Here is an 18,508-nt window from a genome sequence, read left to right on the forward strand (position 1 = left end):
CTGGAAATAACCCTGCACTAACTGCTTGCTTCCCAACCTTGTCACCAAATCCTTCCTGCCAGGTTATCGCCACTTCATATCTGTTTTCTTTTGATTTTTTTTTTTTTTTTAATCTTCTTGGCAGAACCATTCCTGGTTGATGCAGCAGCTGCTGGGGAGGAGAGTTTGCAGGGCCGCACTTTGGAGGAGTTTGTAGGCTCAAGGTTTGTGCTTCATTCTTTGCTTGGAAGCACAAGCTGCCTCCCTGTGGTGATGGCCAAATCAAGCCTGAAATGTGACAGAGCACTAAATGAGACACGTGCAATTTCACTTTGTCTCCAGCATCCAGTCCAAGCTGGTGATGCTCTCTCACGGCTTCCCACAAGGAACCTCTTTAGTGACGTGACCAGTCAGTCCAGGGCTGGAGGGGTTCAGCCTCAGACGCTGGCACGAAGTGAGTTGAATCACTTGGAGCAGTCACTTTCTCTTGGCTGGTGGTGAAGGAACCTTCTGGCCAGCTTGCTGGGGGATGCTGGTTCTGCAGAGCTGCCAAGCTGGCAGGGAGAAACCCTGTCAAGGAGGGAATAGCCTGCTTTCCTGGTGGGCTCCATCCCAATTTACCACGAGAGGCTGATCATTTGCAGCTTTTTATAATATATTAAACCTTTACAGACTATTTAAATAAGCACAACAACATCTGAAAAAGAGCAAAGCTTGGCAGGTGTGTTTCTCACACACCTAGTGTTTGGATATGCAAGTTTGGCGTGCAGCTCTGGACAGGGACTACAGTAAGAGTGCAGAAGATGACAGCAGTTGCTCACGCACCTGCTTGGACTTATGAGCCGAGAAAAAAGGTCTCAGCTACAGGATGTTCTTAGGGTTTTGCTTGCTTGCTCTGCTAAGCCCAAAGCCGTGCCTAAGTTTTAAGAAAAGTTCTTTTTCCTCCACCTTCCCATCTCCTCCCCTTCCCCATTTCACACTGCTAATTGCACCGGCAGGATGCCCTCCAGGCTGAGACTATTCTGAGTGCAGGGTGAGAGGAGGGTGCTGAGAGGAAACAGCAGGCTCTGCATTTTCCTTCACTAACGTGATTGGGCTATGATTAACGCACGTGGAAAATAATCAGCACATTTGGCTTAATTTTGCAAAATTATTAAAGGAATGAGAGGAAGGTGAAAGGAGAGATGTTTCTTCTTTTAATTTTTCTTTTTTTTTTTTTCTATTTCATTTTTAGGAAGGAGGTCGGATGTTGTGTGAACATTCATCATTAAACCATCACAGTCGATATTAAAAGGAAGAGGGGCTTTGGAAACTGGGATTGTTATGCCTTACCCTGAGCTGGTGATCACCTCTCAGCCCTTCCCTTCCCAAGTGCTGCTCAGCCATTAAGGGGGTGACCACAGCAAATTACTGCTGGTTCCTGGGCAAAACACACCGTGTCTGAGCCGGGTCGTGCAGACTGCTGGAGCTGAGCACATCACAACGATGCTGGCCTTCACACAGCCACTGCTGATTTTGCATCCCAGCCCCAAATTAAAGAGAGCAGGATGCACCTGCTCTCAGTCAGTGCTGCTTCATCACAGGCTGAAGTACTGGGGTCAGCTGGGTAACCCCGGGTGCCCAGGTGCCCCTCATCCTTACACTCATCACCAAATCTATTTCCTTTAAACCCAGGTTGGGTTTAGCTGCTTATGCTGTGTCCATGTGTTTGGTGTGAGCATTTTGCTGATGGTTCCTGTTGCTGGTGAGTTCAGTGCTTCTTGGTGCTATCTTTCCAGTTAGAAAGGAAATCATAATCTTGTTTTGTGGGCTGGAGTTTTCATAAATCTCTCTCTTCCCCTCATATCTTTAATTAATGAAACATTGACTTACTGGAGAGATTGTAATATTTCTCCAAATTTTATAATGCACTAAATAAAACACAAAAATTACTGATATGAAAAATATTAGAAAAGCCTATTCTGTGATTATAATTGCATTCTTTCTGATACAGGAAAGTATGCTGGCTGTTTCCTTTAATTGTGCTTTTTTATTACTTTGAATTTGCATTTTTATTTATTTTCCATTTCTTGTAATTCCCATTTACCAACACAAAATTAACACTTCTTGTCCCTGCTGAGCTCACTGCTATTCCCTTCAGCTTCCTAATTCTGCAAACGCTGGCTAGAGCGTTAGCCTGGTATGCTTCTATGGGTGCCTGTATCTGATCAGAGAAATTAGTGTCCGAAAGTGCTTAATTGCAGAGTCCAGGGATCTCATTTGGAATACAGACAGGGATCTTTTGATCTCTGAATCAAGCTGCCGAGAGCAATTGGGTGCTGTGGCACTTGACAGTCCGACCCTGAGGTATTTCCCTGTCCCAGCTGAGTGCAAGGTCTGGGGTGCTCTTGCTTTGCCAGAGCTGGAGGTAGCGTGGGTGTCCTGCAGCCTTTTGGGGCACAGCAAAGCCTTGGGAGTGGCACATCAAGGGAACACCCCCACCACTGTCCTGCCTGCCATGGTGCTGGTGGGGCTCCCAGGGGGATTTCAAGTGCGTAGCTGGGATTTGGATGTGGCACTGACGCTGCTGCCATGGGGAGGTGGCAGCCCCAGGAGGCTGGGGCACAGCACAAACCCTACTGGGGTTGGGTTTCTGGGGACAGCCTGAGCATGTGAGAGCAGCAGTCAGTCACAGCATGGTTAGATTTCTTCTTTCAGATGTTCTGCAGTGATCCCTTTTGTCTAGAGGGTGAAAACTTGCTGTTGACCCATCCTTGCCAAACAAGGTGTTAATCCTGGCTCCTGCAGGCTCCCCTTGCTTGCAGAGCAGGGTGGGGCTGCAAAGGACCTGCATCCTTCCTCAGCTGCTCTGAAACATGTGGGACTGAGAGAAACATTTCCAGGGGCTCTGCCCTTGGAGTTGTTTTGCCTAGGCTGACAGGGATGAGCTACCAGGTAGCCTGGAGGATGTATCTCAGAGCTCCTCAACAGAGAGGCATCTGGCCAGCGGTGAGACCATTCATATTATCCCCACGGAGAGAGCATGAAGAGAGAGATGTGGGCTCTTGCTGCAGACTTAGGGCCTCGGCACACAAGAACAAGTACAGAGGTTGTTCCTGGAGCTGTTTTCCAAATGGATGAATGTTCGCTGTCCCTGCAGGGCATGTTGGTCTGGTACTAGCCCAATATATCAGAAGGGAGAGGGTTGGTTTTTTTTTTTTTTTTTTTTTTTTTTATTGGTGAAGCCTGCCCTTACAGAATAAATGGTTGACTTTTTTCTTTTTTTTTTTTTTTTCCTTCTCTTTCACGACAAACAAAGAGCCTGCGGTGGTCACAAGATCACTTCAGCAACATCCTGACTCAAGCAGCTTGTTGCGTTGTTTGTAAAAGTCCAATTTTCTTTTTGAGGGAAATCAATACAGCTCATTACTTAGCTGAGAAAAGATCCCTGTGTCAAGCAGCTGCTCATTCCACTGGAAGGCAGCCCCCGAGCGGGCTTAGCCACTTTTCCTAAGATGGACAACAGGTTGATAGCCTTTGTCTTAAATTATCCCTTCTGAACTAAAACTGCCCCACTGAGAAGACCGATCAGCTTCCCGCAGGCTGCCAAAAGAGCTGCTCCACAAGTGAACACCACCAGCGCTGGGCAAAATGGGCACTGGGGAAAAAAAACAACCCCCCAGCAAAACACTTTTTTTTACAGCTGGTATAATGACTGTAAGTTCTCATGCTGCTCCTACGTTATACCCTTTCTTCTGGGCTCTGGCTACTTCATTTTCGGCTTCAGTGCTAGGATGTGGGATTCAGTGCTATGAGGCTAAGAGCTATGTAGTCTTTGTATAGCCTGTCTTGAGCGGTGAGGTTGGTCTCAAAGGCTTAGCTCAAACTTAGAGCGGGATTAAGATCTTTTTGCAACTGCACGGGGTGTTTTAAAGCAGCTTTGGGGCTGCGAGGGCTGTTGGGCAGACAGTGCCTCTGCCTACCTGTGTGTAAGGCCTTGGGGGCAGCACTATCAGCCCCCAGCCTGGGAGCATTCTCACCTGTCTTCCACCATAAATATGTATTTGGTTAATTGTGAATTTATAGCTAGTGAAAATTGCTCCTTGCTGTAGCCCAGCTTCAGGCTCCAGTCCTCCAAGCCCTTGACAGAAGTTGCTAGTTTAGAAAGTTGGAGGAGAAAATTGCTCCTGTATGAAATGAAGAATGAGGAGAAAAGCACATTGTGGCTGCTGGGGAGTAGGACTGGGGAGTAAAGGCTCAGCTCTGCAGTGCTTGGTCTGAGTTCTGAGTAAGGCTAACAGCAAGTTTAGCAGAGACCTTGCACTGAGGTAAGCTAAGTGACAAGTTCAGTGAGAAACCAGGGCTAGTGTATGGAGAATTACTGGCCAGGGAACTGGAAAGAGTTGCCTAAGCTTTGGGGTACAGGTTCAACTGGCCAGGAGGAGCTGCAAAGAAGGTAAATTCTGTTAAATTCTCTTTCTTATCTGCTCTGGTTTCAGAGCAGTAGATAAAAGTGGTAGTGAGGTTTATTTTAAGAGAGCCATCAGCCAAGAAATCTTTCTCCCCAGGTTGTTGCTGCAGCCCAATGCAGTGGTTGATTGCAAGAGGAGGTCACGGATGTGCTGAGCACTGAGTCCATCCCTCCTCTCCCTGTCTGTCCTCTGAACAGAGGTAAGGGTCTGCTTCCCTCCCTCACCTCGGGTGAGCAGGCTGCACCTCATGAGAGGTTTTTTACAACTTGTTCCAGATCGTAGATCATCTTGTGTGGACTGTGAAGAGACCAAGTTTCTTGTATCACCAGACTCCTCCAGTGTTTGATGCTTATGATTGCAGCGTGTTGTAGCGTTATTATTTGACTGCAATTACAATAGCATGGGTGGTGTTATGCCTGACTAGCTGATTAATCATCTGGAGCAATGAGCGGATCTTCCTCCTCTTTTATGATAATTAATATGTGGAGCTGGATCACAGTTGTCTGAGTGAGTGTGGAAGTGATCATGGCAAACCGAGATGTGTTTGGCAGCTTGAGGCTGCGGGAGGACAAACACACGGAGCTGTTGGGGCAACTTTTCTCTCCCTGCTGTGAGTTCTGGGTTGAGCTGGCCCTGATCCACCTCAGGGTGCTGCATTTCAGTGGTGGGTGTCAGAACTGCCAGAGACACATCGGGCCAGTCAGAGTCATAAGAGGATATTTCGGTTACAGGGATGCTCAGCAATGCCTCGTCCTCCCTTCCACTCTTGAGGTGCCTGGTAGCTGATGCTGCTGGGCTTTCTCCCACCACAACAAATGTGTAGCTTGTTTTGGGGGGGCAGCAGACACCAGGAGTAGCAAACAGTGGAGTTTGAGTGGATCTACTGGGATTTAGTATGTTTTCTTGGAGGATTTGCGTGGGATGGTCATTCCATGTGTGTGTATATATGTATATCAGGCATCCTTGTTTCTAGTCCACCTCTTGTCTTTCTGTTTGACCTTGGCCCAGAGCCTCTGGACCACCATTTCCTTTCAACACTGTAAAGCTGGTTTTCAACATTAACTGTCTCTTCACACGTGTGTATGTGTGTGTACACTAATTACACCAGTCATTACCAAAATGTATGCTGTGTTTTTTTTAAAGGTCTGGCTTTGAGGACAGAGCCATTTAGGATTGTGGGATGTAAAGCTCTTTCCTTCTTGCAGTGGTTAACCAAAGAACCCTGTGCCAGCATGTCTGTAGCTACCCAGGGGTGAAGGGAGGAGAGAAATTCATTAGTGTGATTGGATTAAATACCTGCTGTGCTGGGGACCTGCCATGATGGCTTAGTGCCACTGTTGTCTCCAAGCAGGTGGAGTAGCTCTCTGGTTCTCCCTGCAATCTGGGTCAGATATATTCAGTGCAGATTGTCTGAAAGTAACTCATGGTTTTGCTTGTGGGAATTTACAATTCAAATCAAGAGCAGTTGCAGCCTCTCTCTCCCTCATATTGTGATTTTCTTTACTCTCCTGATACAGCAAAGATCAAGATGAAATATTAAATGTCCTCCACAATGTAATTATATCTGGCTGGTTGCAATCAATTCCCTCTGCCTCATACGGTTTGCTACTGCTTCTCCTTTCCCTTCCCTTCCTGTAAAAGACAACGGGGCTGATTCTCATCTTCCCTGTGGGCTGGAAAGGAGACAATGCCAGCCCCTACATGGACCCACCAGCTGAACAGGAACAACTTCTGGAAATGAACTCTCATCAAGAGCCCCAAGCAGTGCACAAACAGTGTGGAGGATGCAGCTAAGCTCAGGTTAAAGAACAGAGAGATTGGAGACTTTCCCTGTTTTTCTACTGTAATCTGTTTATGTGCCTGCTTCAGAATATTTGGATTAGAAAAAGTGACGATGACTCTACTTGCCAAAATAGTCCATATATATATATATAGTGTCAGAGACACTAGTCTCTAGTTTTCATAAAGCCCAAAGCAATGTTTTATCTATTAGGCTACAATTAAACAATGGTTTCCAAAGCTCAGTCTCTTTCAGGCAAATGCTTGTTTAAGAATACTGCATATTAAAACATTTTTTTTTCTTTTGTCCAGAGAATAGGTCTGGAAAGGCTTTGTAAGGCAGAAAGCTTTATGTGAACTTCTCCTTCCCCCGGTGAAGAGATCAAGGTTATGAATATCCTCATCAGCCTTTTCATCCTTTCCTTCTAAACATGTCAAAAAAAAAATCCAAGACAAATCCCTATTATCAGGTGCGGAGGCTGGTACTATCATTAGCAGGTCTCTTTAGGAAATTAAGGCCGTTATTCAAGACACTGGTGACTGCAGCTGTTGGTGAGGAGGGGAGGTCTTGAGCTTGGGTGGGACTGATCACCTGCTTGTGGCTAGCTGCTTGCTTCTGTGCTTTGCTGGACCTGTTTTTCATTGCTATTGAGCAGTGTGCTCACAGAAAAATCCAGAGGCCATCTTTTGAGAGATTCTTCTTGAGGCTTTTGAATAACAGTATGATCTGGCTATTAGTGGTGAACATCAGCCCATGACATATTTAAGGTCCATATTTCAGAAGTTTATAAATACCTCATCACCTATTTGGGGTTCATTTGGTATATATGGAGAGTCAAGACAACCAGTCTTGAGATACTCCTCCAGGAATATCCCAAGCTGTTGGAAAATGGACAGAAGAGTCTATTGTAAGACCCACCACCTATCACCTTCTCTAGTTAGGAAACTTTATTGGTTTTGGAGCTTTGAACCTTCTGCTGTAGGATACAGGACTCTTCTTCCCAAACCCAACAGCTCATTATCAAGAGAGACCAGACTTTAAGTGCCATCTCTGCCCAAGTAGAGCTGACCCTACAGATCTCAGTTCACATAGACCAGTTAAATGCTGATTGTCACAAGAAGACTGAAAGGAAACATGGCACTGATGCCAAGAAGGAGACAATGGGTGCTGATAGATGTTAAATGGATGTAAAATAGATGTTAAACCACTTTATAAAACTAGTAAGTTATTAGCTCTGTACCTCTTCTGCCAGACACGGTAACCTGCAGGACACAGCTGTGTTACCATTTGTGTTACTGTAACTCTGGCTTCATTACAAATAATCTAGATTATTGTCACCATGGGCTGAACCCAAGATCACTGCTCTGTGAGTGAGGGATGTTTGCATCCTATTAGGCAGGAGTGGAAGAAAACCTCAAGCACGGCAGGAATGAGGCATCAAACAGTCCCCAGCCTGCAGCCCTCTCCTTCAGTGCCTCTCTCCCAGGGACCTTCAGCTGCTCCTGTAATATAGGTGTAATAAGACTACAACGCATTTATTTAAAAATTAATCAGATCCTTCATGACACTTTAGTCTTTGCCTTATCTGCTGGAGCCTTGCAGATTGCTATGTTTACAGCTGCTCCTACTGCTAATGTGGTTTTGTTTATGATACAGAAAAAAAAACATGTAATTTTTTATTTTCTCTTTCCTTCTCCTGTTTTATATTTTTTTGGCATCCATCTAGAAGACCGGAGATAACTCAGATGAAAAGGAGTCAATTATGTGGTGCCTGGGATACTAGAAGTCTGGACTTTATGACCCAGGAAGTTTCTCTCTGCACCATACTCCCAATTTGTTGGATTTTTTTTTCTTTAATATCAACAAATAAAATAACATATCCTGGATACTCTGCAGTCAACAACATTCACTTTATTAGCAGTAACTGGCTTGGAAGCTACTATATCTCCAGGACTTTTCCATTTAAAAATAAATATAAATATATATTTAGATAAATATATATCACTTTTTTTTTTTTTTTTACATCAGTTAAAAATATTTTTTTGCTTTTCATGAGAATTTGAATGTTTTCTGACATCAGATATTTGAACAGCTTCTGAAATGAATCCAAGCCAGGAATTTTCCATTTTCCAATCTGTGAGGAGCATGGTATTCTAGAAATGCCACTGATACAAACAGGAGAAGAATTAGGTCAGCAATAAGTCCTTGGGAGCTCCCAGCCAGTGGCTGCTAGGACTGTCAAGTTCTTCCTAAAGATTAGATTTATTCCTGACTTAGGGAGGTGTACACCTTGGACAAATATCTCCTACTAGCGTGATTGCAATGCTTAAGTCTTCCCTCCTGAGCAACTTTCTGTCTAAAATGGCAAGCAGCCAAGCAATAATGGCTGTGCTTATGAGACTTTTGAATTTTTATTAGTGTTTTAAAGTTGAACAGAAGCTTACAAATTTCAGTATGAGAAAGTATTGAGAAGCAGGCTCAGAGTAAAGTCACCATCCTTTTTGGTTGTGTCCTAGGACAGTAGGTGTGAGGGATATTGTAAGGGCAAGAGTGTGACTCATAGAAAAGTACTGGAAAATTGTTCTACTTCTGTTGAAGTTTTATTTCTGGACACTGAAAGCCAATTGAAATATCCTACATATCATGAAGTGTAAGACTATATATTGTATTATTTCAGTATGATATAAGATTATGCACAAATATTCTTTACTATATTTGAGAGAGGATTTTTCATTCCTTGTTCGTTATCATTTTTTACCTGTCAGAGGGCTTGGTTTGAATGTCCCTGCCTGTGTGGAATAGCCTGTGTATCTCTGCCCAAGCCTGGCTCTGCTGGCAGGGTCGGGACCCAGTCCTGGACCCAGAGGAAGCAGCTTGCCCTCTTTCTAGGAACTGCACCCGTCGGCAGTGCCCTTCTGAGGGGACATTTTCTGAGTAGCCAGTGGGGGAGAGCTGGTCTGCAGACGTCAGTCTGCAGGCTCAGGGTTGGTACCCAGCAGAGTTCTTCAGAAAGAAATATTACGGAAAGGAAAAAATACAAGAAAAACAGCAAATGCAGGAGACAACAGCAGTAGCCGTAAGTATGTTATCTTAAGGGAACTGAAAGTCCTCTTGCTGCACCACAGCATTTTAAGCAGAGTCATTATTATCAATCTTCTTTTAATCTATAATAAAAGTTAAAGAGAACACAGCACAGCCCATGCTTCCCTTACTGTTGTGTACCCAGAAGATAGAGTGGATTTAATGTAAAGTGATCCTTGTAATCTGGAAGAAATAAAATCCTGAAGGCAGGAATTGATCAGGTAAAGGTGGTACGAATACCTGCTCTAAAAGCTTTCTTTGGATACAGTAATTCCCACAGGCATGAGGAAGCTGTTAGCTAATCAGACAACGCTGCACCATATGGTTCGCTGTTTAGTTAAAAGAAAAAATTGAGAAAGGGAGAAAATCTCAAAGCATGCCATCAGCAAGTGTGAAATGTCCATGCTAAGGTTCTCTGTAAGAGGGGAAAGCCACAGCCAAGGCTGTGACTCACTCGCTAATTAGCAGGGCTAATGGTGCTGCAGAAGCTGCTGGCTGGGTTTCAGATGTGACCAGCCATGTGGCCGTGTCATTCACCACGGGCCAGCCCAGCACTGCCCTGAGCATGCAGAGCAGGTGTAGAAGAGCCAGACTTTTCTTCCCCATGCAACTTTGAGGTGTATGGGAGAGTGCTTCCAGAGGGCTCTGCCAGCACATCTCCTGCACACACCAGGCTCAGCCAGGTGCTGAGTGTCCCAGCGAGGACAGGAGTCCTCACGGAGTGCTCTGAAGGCTGGAGAGGCTCCGTGTCCAGCAGACTTGGCTCTAACCAAAGCAGCAGCAAATGGTCTTAGTTTGTGCTTCAGCTAGAAGGCAACCCACCAGGGGTTGGTGTTACACAGGTTGCTCGTGGGAGAAGCCACGTGCAGTCCACAGGGAGTCCTATAGAAACCAGGTGCTCCTGTAGATACCTTTGACCACTTTTCACACTCACATATAATCAATATAATATATTGGTTATATATATTATACTCCAATATGTAGATACTGTACTTTATAGATCATAGATTATATTTTATTCTGGGTGTGTTATAAATTCTGTTTTCTATATCTGTAGGTTCAGATCAAGAAGTGCTGAAGTATTGTCCCAGTCTCACCAGATTTACAGGCTGAGGGTGCTATAAGACGAGGGAAAATCATCTCCTTGTTGACTACTGCTCACTAATCCTCCATCCTCTCCAATCCAACTGTTAAGCACTTACCAGTTATCTGTGCAACTTCTGCTGCCTGTAGGGCCCTTTTTATGCTGATTTAACTCACTAACCTGGCAGAAAATTTACTACATCAGGAAAAAAAAAAAGTGTTTTGTTTTAAGCTGAATTCATGAGTTGATTTCATTCCTGGTTTTATTTCCATAGGTGAGTAGGAAACCTCCTTTTAACTCATTAGTGGGGACTAATTCTCAAATTCGGTTTTATCTCATCTCCTGACCCATTCTGTCCCGGATCTCCTTTTGACAAGTGTAGGTACTTGCAAAATGAAGCTCATGCCTTTTGCCTCCTCTGTCTAGAGAGAGTATTTTATCACTGCAGACGGATGCAGGACTGAACATTTCCTTCCCAGCACCATGCGGGGCTGGGCTGCAGCTGCTTGGAAAGTGCATGAAATGAACAGCTCTAAGTGTTGGGGGGGGGCAAAACCATGGACAAATAAAGGAATTGTTTTTATGTGCATTGACAGCAGGGGACTGACTGTGTGTCAGGTTGGGCACCAATGGGTTATTTGTTTTTGCTTAGATTTGTATCTCCCAGAGCTGGTTTATTTTCTTTAAGCAATTATTTGTTGTTGCACAGTGTTTTAAATACACCTGCCGCATGACTGCTGGTCTGTGCAGGGAAAAGCCTTCCCTGTAAGGCCCTGCTCTGCTCCATCCTCTGGGCTACCCTGGATTTGTTGCAGGATTTAACCCCTGTTAATGTTAAATGTCTGTCTTGGTGCACATCTATAGCTCCTTCCCTCAAGTGTGTCTTGAGAGCATGGTGAAAGGGACAGGGGCTTGACACTAGAAGGATGCCTGACTTCTGCATGGTGGAAATGTTCCTGACAGTGGTTTTCTTCTCTTTGTTCATCCCTCAGCTGTTACCTTCTCTGCTACCAAACTTCTTCCTTCTTTCTGCCTGAAGGCCCTCTGAGAACCCTCCCAGAGTTATGTCCCTTTCCCCATATTCAGCTGCCTGATCCGCTTCTCTGCGGAGATGCTTGGAAAAAATTGGTTCTCTTGGATCTCAGCCCATGAACCCACCTATGATCTGATTCAAGTGCAATTATTAAAGGCTAATGATGCTCCATTGTCTTGAGTTATATCTATATTGCATGATGTAATGGAGAGCTATCAAACTAACTGTAAATGAATTTAGTCAGCACAGTAAGCAGTTTAGCTAAGCTACCATGGGGCTACTAAAGGGCTAATTTACCCCCTCTAGAAGCAGATCAGCAGAGATGAATCTTAATCTGGTGAGTGCAGCCTATGTTCATCCAAAACTCAAGCTGAGTTACACTTTTGAGAAGAAACCAAATGAAACAGCCTGGATTAATCGACAGAGTAAGGAAAAAAAAAAAAAGGCTCTTGTTTTGTAATTGCATTTTTTTGTAGCCTCAGAGCTAAAGGATACTTTGCACCTGTGTTTAATCAGCAGGTGCTATTCACTGTGGGCATACAGGTGTGGTAGTTAGGGCCAATGGCAATGAATATGCCCAGCCTGATATGGAAATAGGAGTACTGTTTTGGGAGACAGGCAGACCAAAAACAGTTTTGCCCAAGGAAATCTGTGTGTGTGAGAAGTGCTGAGCTGGACAAGAGACAGCTCACAACCCGTTTGTGGGAAGAGCTGTTTGAGATCATGGCTGCAAAAGCAAATGAGCAGTGTTAACCTGCCTGGGAGCTACCTGGGGTGAAGGACAAAACTGAGAGGTCAAGTGTTCCCTGCAGTGAAGGCACTGGTCTCTTCCTTTTCTGTTTCATTAGTATTCCCCATGCTTCCTCCATCTGTCATAGTCTGCATCAGACATGGAGGGATGAAATCACCCTTATCATTTCCCCTCCCACTTTAAGTGAGAACTGCTTGTGCTTTGTTTAATTAAAATACACTGTTGTTGTTTTCAGTATTCGTTAACAGCAGGGTTAATCCAAAGCTACTGTACAAAGAGAACATTCTGGCACCTTTGACAATAAGATTAATGTGACATGGTTCTCAGTTAGGTGTGACATCTGGGCTGGAAGGCAATGTTGTGGAACTGTCTCCATGTGCATTATTGTGTCTTGAGATGAAATGGTGGCTTGTCTTCATGTAAATGGTCCCTGGAAGAAAGCAAAGCTGAAGCACTGAGCATCTTATAGATTAGCTTGCAATGGGCATCTGTGGATTTTAGGAAAGTCTCCAAGACTGGAAGAGTTAGCAAGGTGAGAACCCCAGAGCAGAAAACTGAGTCACTGCTGCCTGAAGTATAAGTGGAAAGGAGAAGGGCAGAGATGCCACCCGTACAACAAAACTAGTTTGCAAGGCAACTTGGTATCAGACAACACAACTTTTCTCCAAATAGATACAAATGGACAGAGTGACGAAAGCAGTAGATAAGGGACCATAGGTTAATGCTGTTAGAGTCTACTCTACCCTTGGGCAATGGCAAAGACTGTGTTTGGTCATGAAATGTGGCGACGTCACCACATTCCAAGTGCTGTCTGCAATTACGGATGTCGTAGATCTCTTGTGAGGACATGTGTAAGGGGAAATGTTTCCCATAGCTGGAGAGATTTCCATGTAAAGATTCCTTCTTGTCTTACGCCCTGCGCCAAGGAAAACAGGGTGCTCGGGCAAGGGAATCTCACAGCAGAAAGAAATGAGTCCATGAATGAGCCCACTGTAGCACCCATAATGGGCATGAATGCATACTGGTCCTGCCTGTGGGTGGGGGAACTGGAAATGGGCACCAGACATAGCCCTGCCCTTCAGCTGGCTGCTGTTGATTCTGTCTCAAAATAGAAGAAGGAGAAAGCTGTAACAAACTGCCAGGCTTGTCAGTACTGGAAGAAAGAAGAGAAAGAAAGAGAGGATGGAAGGACAAAAAGAAACAAGGAAGGGCAGAAGGAGAGCACTACTCCTTAAAGAGAAGTTTACATCAATCCCTGTATTTCCGAACCAAGACAGTCAAGTGTGAAAGTCACGATGAGCATTCATTACCCCTGGCAACCTATGGTGATTAATTCTCCCTGGCAGCAATACATAAGCTTATGGCAACGTCCAGCTTGTGGCTGGAGCTCTGCATGCTGGAATGCGGAGACAAAATAGGGCACAAATACTTGCCTTATAGGTGTTAAGGAAGTTGAAGAAGATAAAAACAGTGCCATGGGAAACAGAGCAGTTAAGTGGGAAAGGTGAAACAACAAATCATTGGCAGATTACTCCTCCTGGCACCAAAGTTCAGTGCTGGATCCGCAGGAGAAAACACCTCTTCCAAGGATGACAGATACTCCCCATCTATTGTTTCATAGCTCTTCATCTTCCCTGTGGTGCCACAGGAACTCACTGCCATAAAGTACTTTATTAGCTTAGTCCTTAAATGCTCCAGGAAGGGAATCAACCTGGCTGAGCTCTCCCTACTACACTGAAGTAGCCCAAGAAATGCTGAGTCTGGTTTAGTCTGACAACTCTATAAGATTTTTTTCACTACTGAAAAGAGGGATGCTGGTATTTATGTAACAGCCTGAAAAGTGGATTTTCTCACCACACTTTTTCACCCTTTGCATTCGCAGCTCTTCTAGTTGTCTTCCTGGGAAAAAGCAAAGAAAATACCCAGCCACCCAGATAACGATCCTAGTCTCTCAAACTCCTCCACCCTCTAGGAGACCCTGCTGTGTGCCTTGTGGCTTAGGGTCTTCAGACCAAATCAGGAATCAGAATCTAGATTGCAGTAGCAAAGGATCTTCAAAAGGAATGCCTGATCTCTCACTCTGATAGGCATAGAAATCCACTTAAGTGCCCTGCTACTCTCAGCTCTGGCTATTGAGGCTGACAGAGAGGAATGCTGTCTCAGAGTACGCCCCTTGGCCACTCTTGATCAAAGCCTGGATCAAAGTCTGGCAGCTGGTATCCAGAAGCAAACAAACAAATGCACAGGTGAAGAAACGAGGATCTGAAATTTGCCCTTGGGTAGCCAACCTCCTATATCAACACTGTAAGTATTCTCAACCATTAAATAAAATTTGAGAAGATAAATCCCGAATATAAGAAATTAAAATCAATAAACTCAGCGAGTCCTCCATGTCACAGTTCAGACTCATAAAGAGATACAACCACTAAATCCCTCCAGTGCTGCTCTTTCACAATTGCACACATTAAGAAAAGGGAGAAAAGAGTTATATGAAACATTTGGCTGGGTATAGGAATCAGTTATCTTAATGATGCAATATCAAAAGGAAATATAGTCTCATTTAGAGATCTACCAGCTACAGTCACTACAATACTCCCCGAAGGATGGTAACTCTTCTCACAGATGCCTAGAAATTAAGAATTATACTCTCGCTACATTTAATATCCTAGCTGTACTTTCAAGGATCATCTATCTTAGTAAAGCTTTGGGGATCTAATTCAATTGCTTTTTGTCTGCCATTGCTTATTTATAAAACACGTGTCCTTCTGATGATACTCTGTTCCAGTGGATCTCCCAGAAGATGGAAGAAGAACTTAAGTTATTCAGTCTCCTGAGTGATGAAAAAGAAAGATTTGATCTGCTCACCATGCCTCTATGACTGCATCCTGTCCTTAACTGTCTTGTTTTGCAATGCAAACAGCATACCTAAAATATACATTTTCCTCATGCTGATCCAGCCACGTGGTAGGACAGAGCCATACTTGTCTTTAATACTTTGTGCTGGTTGTTCTACTAAAATGAACAGCTAGTGCAGAAGGAACATCTCATGTGTGTTACATTTGTTTACTTGTGTGCAAACAAAGAATAATTTATATTAAATTATTAACAGTTAACATTTATGGGATGACTTTACCAGGAACCCCAGAGTAACACCGAACTGATAAGCTATGCTCAGACAGCTGAAATGCAGCCTTTCCACAACTGAGACATCATAGTGCTTGAGGACATCATATGTATGCACTTATGATACAGTCAAAATATCAGTGTAATATGTGAGAGTAGGGAAAAAAGAAGGACTCAGTGTAAAACTTCTCAGCAAAAAATCTGAGGTATGGTGTTCATGTGTGGGAGCGAGCCCAAGGACACAGTGCTATGGGGAGACCACAGAGTGGGAAGGTAGGACCTTAGAAAGTGCTGAAAAGCGAATGGTGGGAATGCAGGATCCTAAGGAAGGAGGGAACATCAGTGGTCCCAGGGATGGACTGAGTGGGATGAAGAACAAAGAGGTGGTGGTGAAAGGAGAGACGCTGAGCCTCCTTCAGCTGCTAAGCCTGTAGGCACATTGTTACTTATCTAAGCTGGGTTTCCACAAAGCAATTAAAAATATTAAAAGTATTACAAATGCACTCAACTTGAAGGGCATAAGTACTCATCTTGGATTTAATGTTTGCATGCTTAAAACTAAGTGTATACTTAAGCACCTTTCTGGATGGGAACATTAACTGATAGGTAGTGTCAAATGTCGGGCCAACAAGTATGTGTAGGGTCTTATCAGCTTCCTGTAGAAAACAATTGGCAGTGCCTTGCAGCCTTGAAAGCTACTTCCCTCAGCAGTCTTGAGTATATTGTTCCTCTGATTAACAAACCACAAGATAGATTTCTTTCCAAACATCTGATGTCTTGTGAATAATTTTCTTAATCAAAATGAATAAGCAGGAAGCACATATTTTATCATTGTTGCTATGATACTGTGAATTATTGCATTTTTTACTCAACTGCTCTTGTGGTTTTGTTCAGTTCTAGGAAATACGTGAAGAAATCATGCTGGATAAAGCTTTAATGTGATGCTATAGGAGTTTGGATTCAGCTGGCTACCAGATGCTGAGTCATAAAGGAGAGGGATGTTTCGGAGGTAATGGATTATGGATAGCATCTGTAGGACTCAGTAGTTATTTTTTATTAAAAATCAGTGATTTATGTTGGTGATGACTCTTGCTTGCCCAAGATCACTGTCAGATAAAATTTCTGGTCAACGTGGGAGAGCTTCTGACCCTGGCAAAGCACCGGCACCAGCTGTACAGCTGCTGATGCAGGTCTTTGGGCAAGAGGGAGATGGGCTGTAACACCAGCCTGTGTGTGTAGGGGAAAAAGATCTGTTGAGTCTGGAGAGCGAATAAGGGCAAAAGTGGAAAAAATTTAACATTTGTCGATTAAATCCTGCCCAGGGAGCACAGCCGTCTGCCATAAAAGTGAGAAACCGGCACAGATCAACGGCAGAACCATGCAGGGAGAAGCGCAGCTGTGCGGCATCGCTAAATCCAGGGGTGAGTGTGTGTGTGTGTGTGTCACAGCACAGCTTGGGGCTCTCCCAGGTGCTCTTGGGCTGTGAACCTGCTCTCTGCTGCTGTACTATGGCCACCTGTCCTTGGGGGAGCAGCTGCTGCAAGTGGGGATGGAGCCTTTTGCTCTGCCTCCAATTAGTGTAAGATTCAAGTCACTTGTCTGGATTTCTCTCTCGCACGTGTACATGCCTGCACACAAAGTGATGATGACAGCAAAGCACAAGATGGGAGGCGCAGCTGTCAGGAGTTTCTTGACTAGCATGTGGAAGATGGGGAACGGCCAAAAGAATTGGGAGGAGGAGGGCAAATTCCTTGTAAAGAAAAACAAAAAGAGGGGATCTTCTAAGGCTAGAGACAGTGGAAAGAAAAGAAAATAGTGTGGAGGATGAAGAGGAGGCGAAAAAAGGGAGAAACCAGAGAAAAGCTCAGGAGATATTGATGCTGAGGAGTCACAGGTATGCATGGCTGCTGTGTGCTAATTTCCAAGTTCAGTTTTAATTTCTGCTGGAGAAACGTGATGCAAAGCTTTCAGGCTGATGAAAGATGGGGGTGAAGGTGAGTGAGGAAGCTAGCTGGGGGCAGCTGAGAAGAGGAATAGGAAAATGGATGGGGAAAATCTCTGGCTGCTAGCCTTCTCTGTGCAGTGTGCAGGCAGAGAGCACAATTTACAGTTACAATGTGGTGTAGTGACCTCTGAAATACGTATCTGAAAAGAAGTTTAAGAAAAGTTTAAGAAGTTTTTTTTTTTATTTATTTTTTTAATAAAAGGCATTTGCTATAAGTTCGGAGATGTCCCTGGGATCACACAAGGTTTCCCTTGCTACTCTTACATTTGCAACACACTCTAAGGGAAGGGAGGACTAGGGGAATTGCAGTCACCATTGCCTTATGGGGTTGTGTTCCCAAGGGAGAAAGATCAAGGAGAAGTCAGGTGTGAAAGAGCAGAGGCAGGATGAAGAAAGTGCTGACTCTAAGGGAGCCTTACAGGTGTTTGAAGTGGGGTTGGACCCATCTGGTCCTTAGCTGTGGGGTTGAGCCTGAAGGCCAGTGAGCAGCAGGAGGATGCTGAGGTACCCTCACTGCTCAGCAGCTGAGAAATATTTCTGAGACTCCCAAAGTAGGACCACAGGACAGAGAGGTCATTGCAGGCACAGGCTTTTCAAGTTACCTGTTTCTCTTTTGCAGCTTTCAATTTGGTAGTTGAGAACTTAAATTAACCCTTGAACTTTTGTCTCTAAGCTTCTCTAGGTACACATTTAAGCCCAGATCAGTCTAAGGCTTGTTTTCTCTCTGGAAGCAACAAATCCAGGTAAGGCAGCATATGCAGCCTGCACACCCTTCCAGCAGGGATGCGTTAGGAAATGGCTGCAAAATGCTGAAAGCCACCAGGGCACGCCAGGGTCAACCCACCAGTCTGAAAGAGTCAGCCTGGCTTAGTGCCATCAGTGACAGCTCACAGGCAGAAATTCCCCAGGTTTGTTCACCTGCCCACTATGAGCTAGAGGTAAACTGTGGGGAGATAGCTCAGGTTTTATCCCAAACTGCCTCACTGAACAGTAACAGCCTCACATGTTAAAGCAGGTGGCACCACTATTAGGAAAACAACAACAACAAACAGGAAGATTTTGAAACAGAGCCTGGCTTCAGCCTGGTACTTCAAGATTGGTTTTGAAGAGTCAAATGTGTCCAAACATGTTCTCTTCAAGGTGAACCACTTCTGTCCCCGTTGTTTGCATACAATGTTTGCACCTTCTTATCTCACTGAAACCTCCCTTCCTCCCTCTCCT

General features: G+C 44.4%; 3 long non-coding RNA genes across 4 annotated transcripts in view; 2 read left to right on the top strand and 1 right to left on the bottom strand.

Moving 5' to 3' along the window:
- Positions 1-49: 49 nt before the first annotated feature.
- LOC311439654 lies at positions 50-1,555 on the bottom strand. Its single transcript, XR_014694884.1, has 2 exons — positions 1,312-1,555; positions 50-549 (listed from the first exon to the last, which is right to left on the bottom strand). It is a non-coding gene; the product is annotated as an uncharacterized lncRNA (long non-coding RNA).
- A 41-nt stretch (positions 1,556-1,596) lies between these two features.
- Positions 1,597-18,508, top strand: part of LOC311439652 — a 44,367-nt gene continuing 27,455 nt past the window's right edge. Inside the window, exons 1-4 of the long non-coding RNA XR_014694881.1 lie at positions 1,597-1,723; positions 16,177-16,291; positions 16,605-16,703; positions 17,961-18,030. This is a non-coding gene — a long non-coding RNA (uncharacterized lncRNA). The remainder of the gene's footprint in view (positions 1,724-16,176; positions 16,292-16,604; positions 16,704-17,960; positions 18,031-18,508) is intronic.
- LOC311439653 lies at positions 4,155-8,058 on the top strand. 2 transcript variants are annotated; one of them, XR_014694882.1, is made up of 4 exons: positions 4,155-4,414; positions 4,527-4,629; positions 6,522-6,679; positions 7,937-8,058. It is a non-coding gene; the product is annotated as an uncharacterized lncRNA (long non-coding RNA). The 2 variants fall into 2 exon arrangements; XR_014694883.1 differs by lacking the exons at positions 6,522-6,679; positions 7,937-8,058 and adding an exon at positions 4,706-5,582.

This window comes from Aythya ferina (genome assembly GCF_964211825.1).
Source record: "Aythya ferina genome assembly, chromosome: 7".
NCBI classification, from domain to species: Eukaryota; Metazoa; Chordata; class Aves; order Anseriformes; family Anatidae; genus Aythya; species Aythya ferina.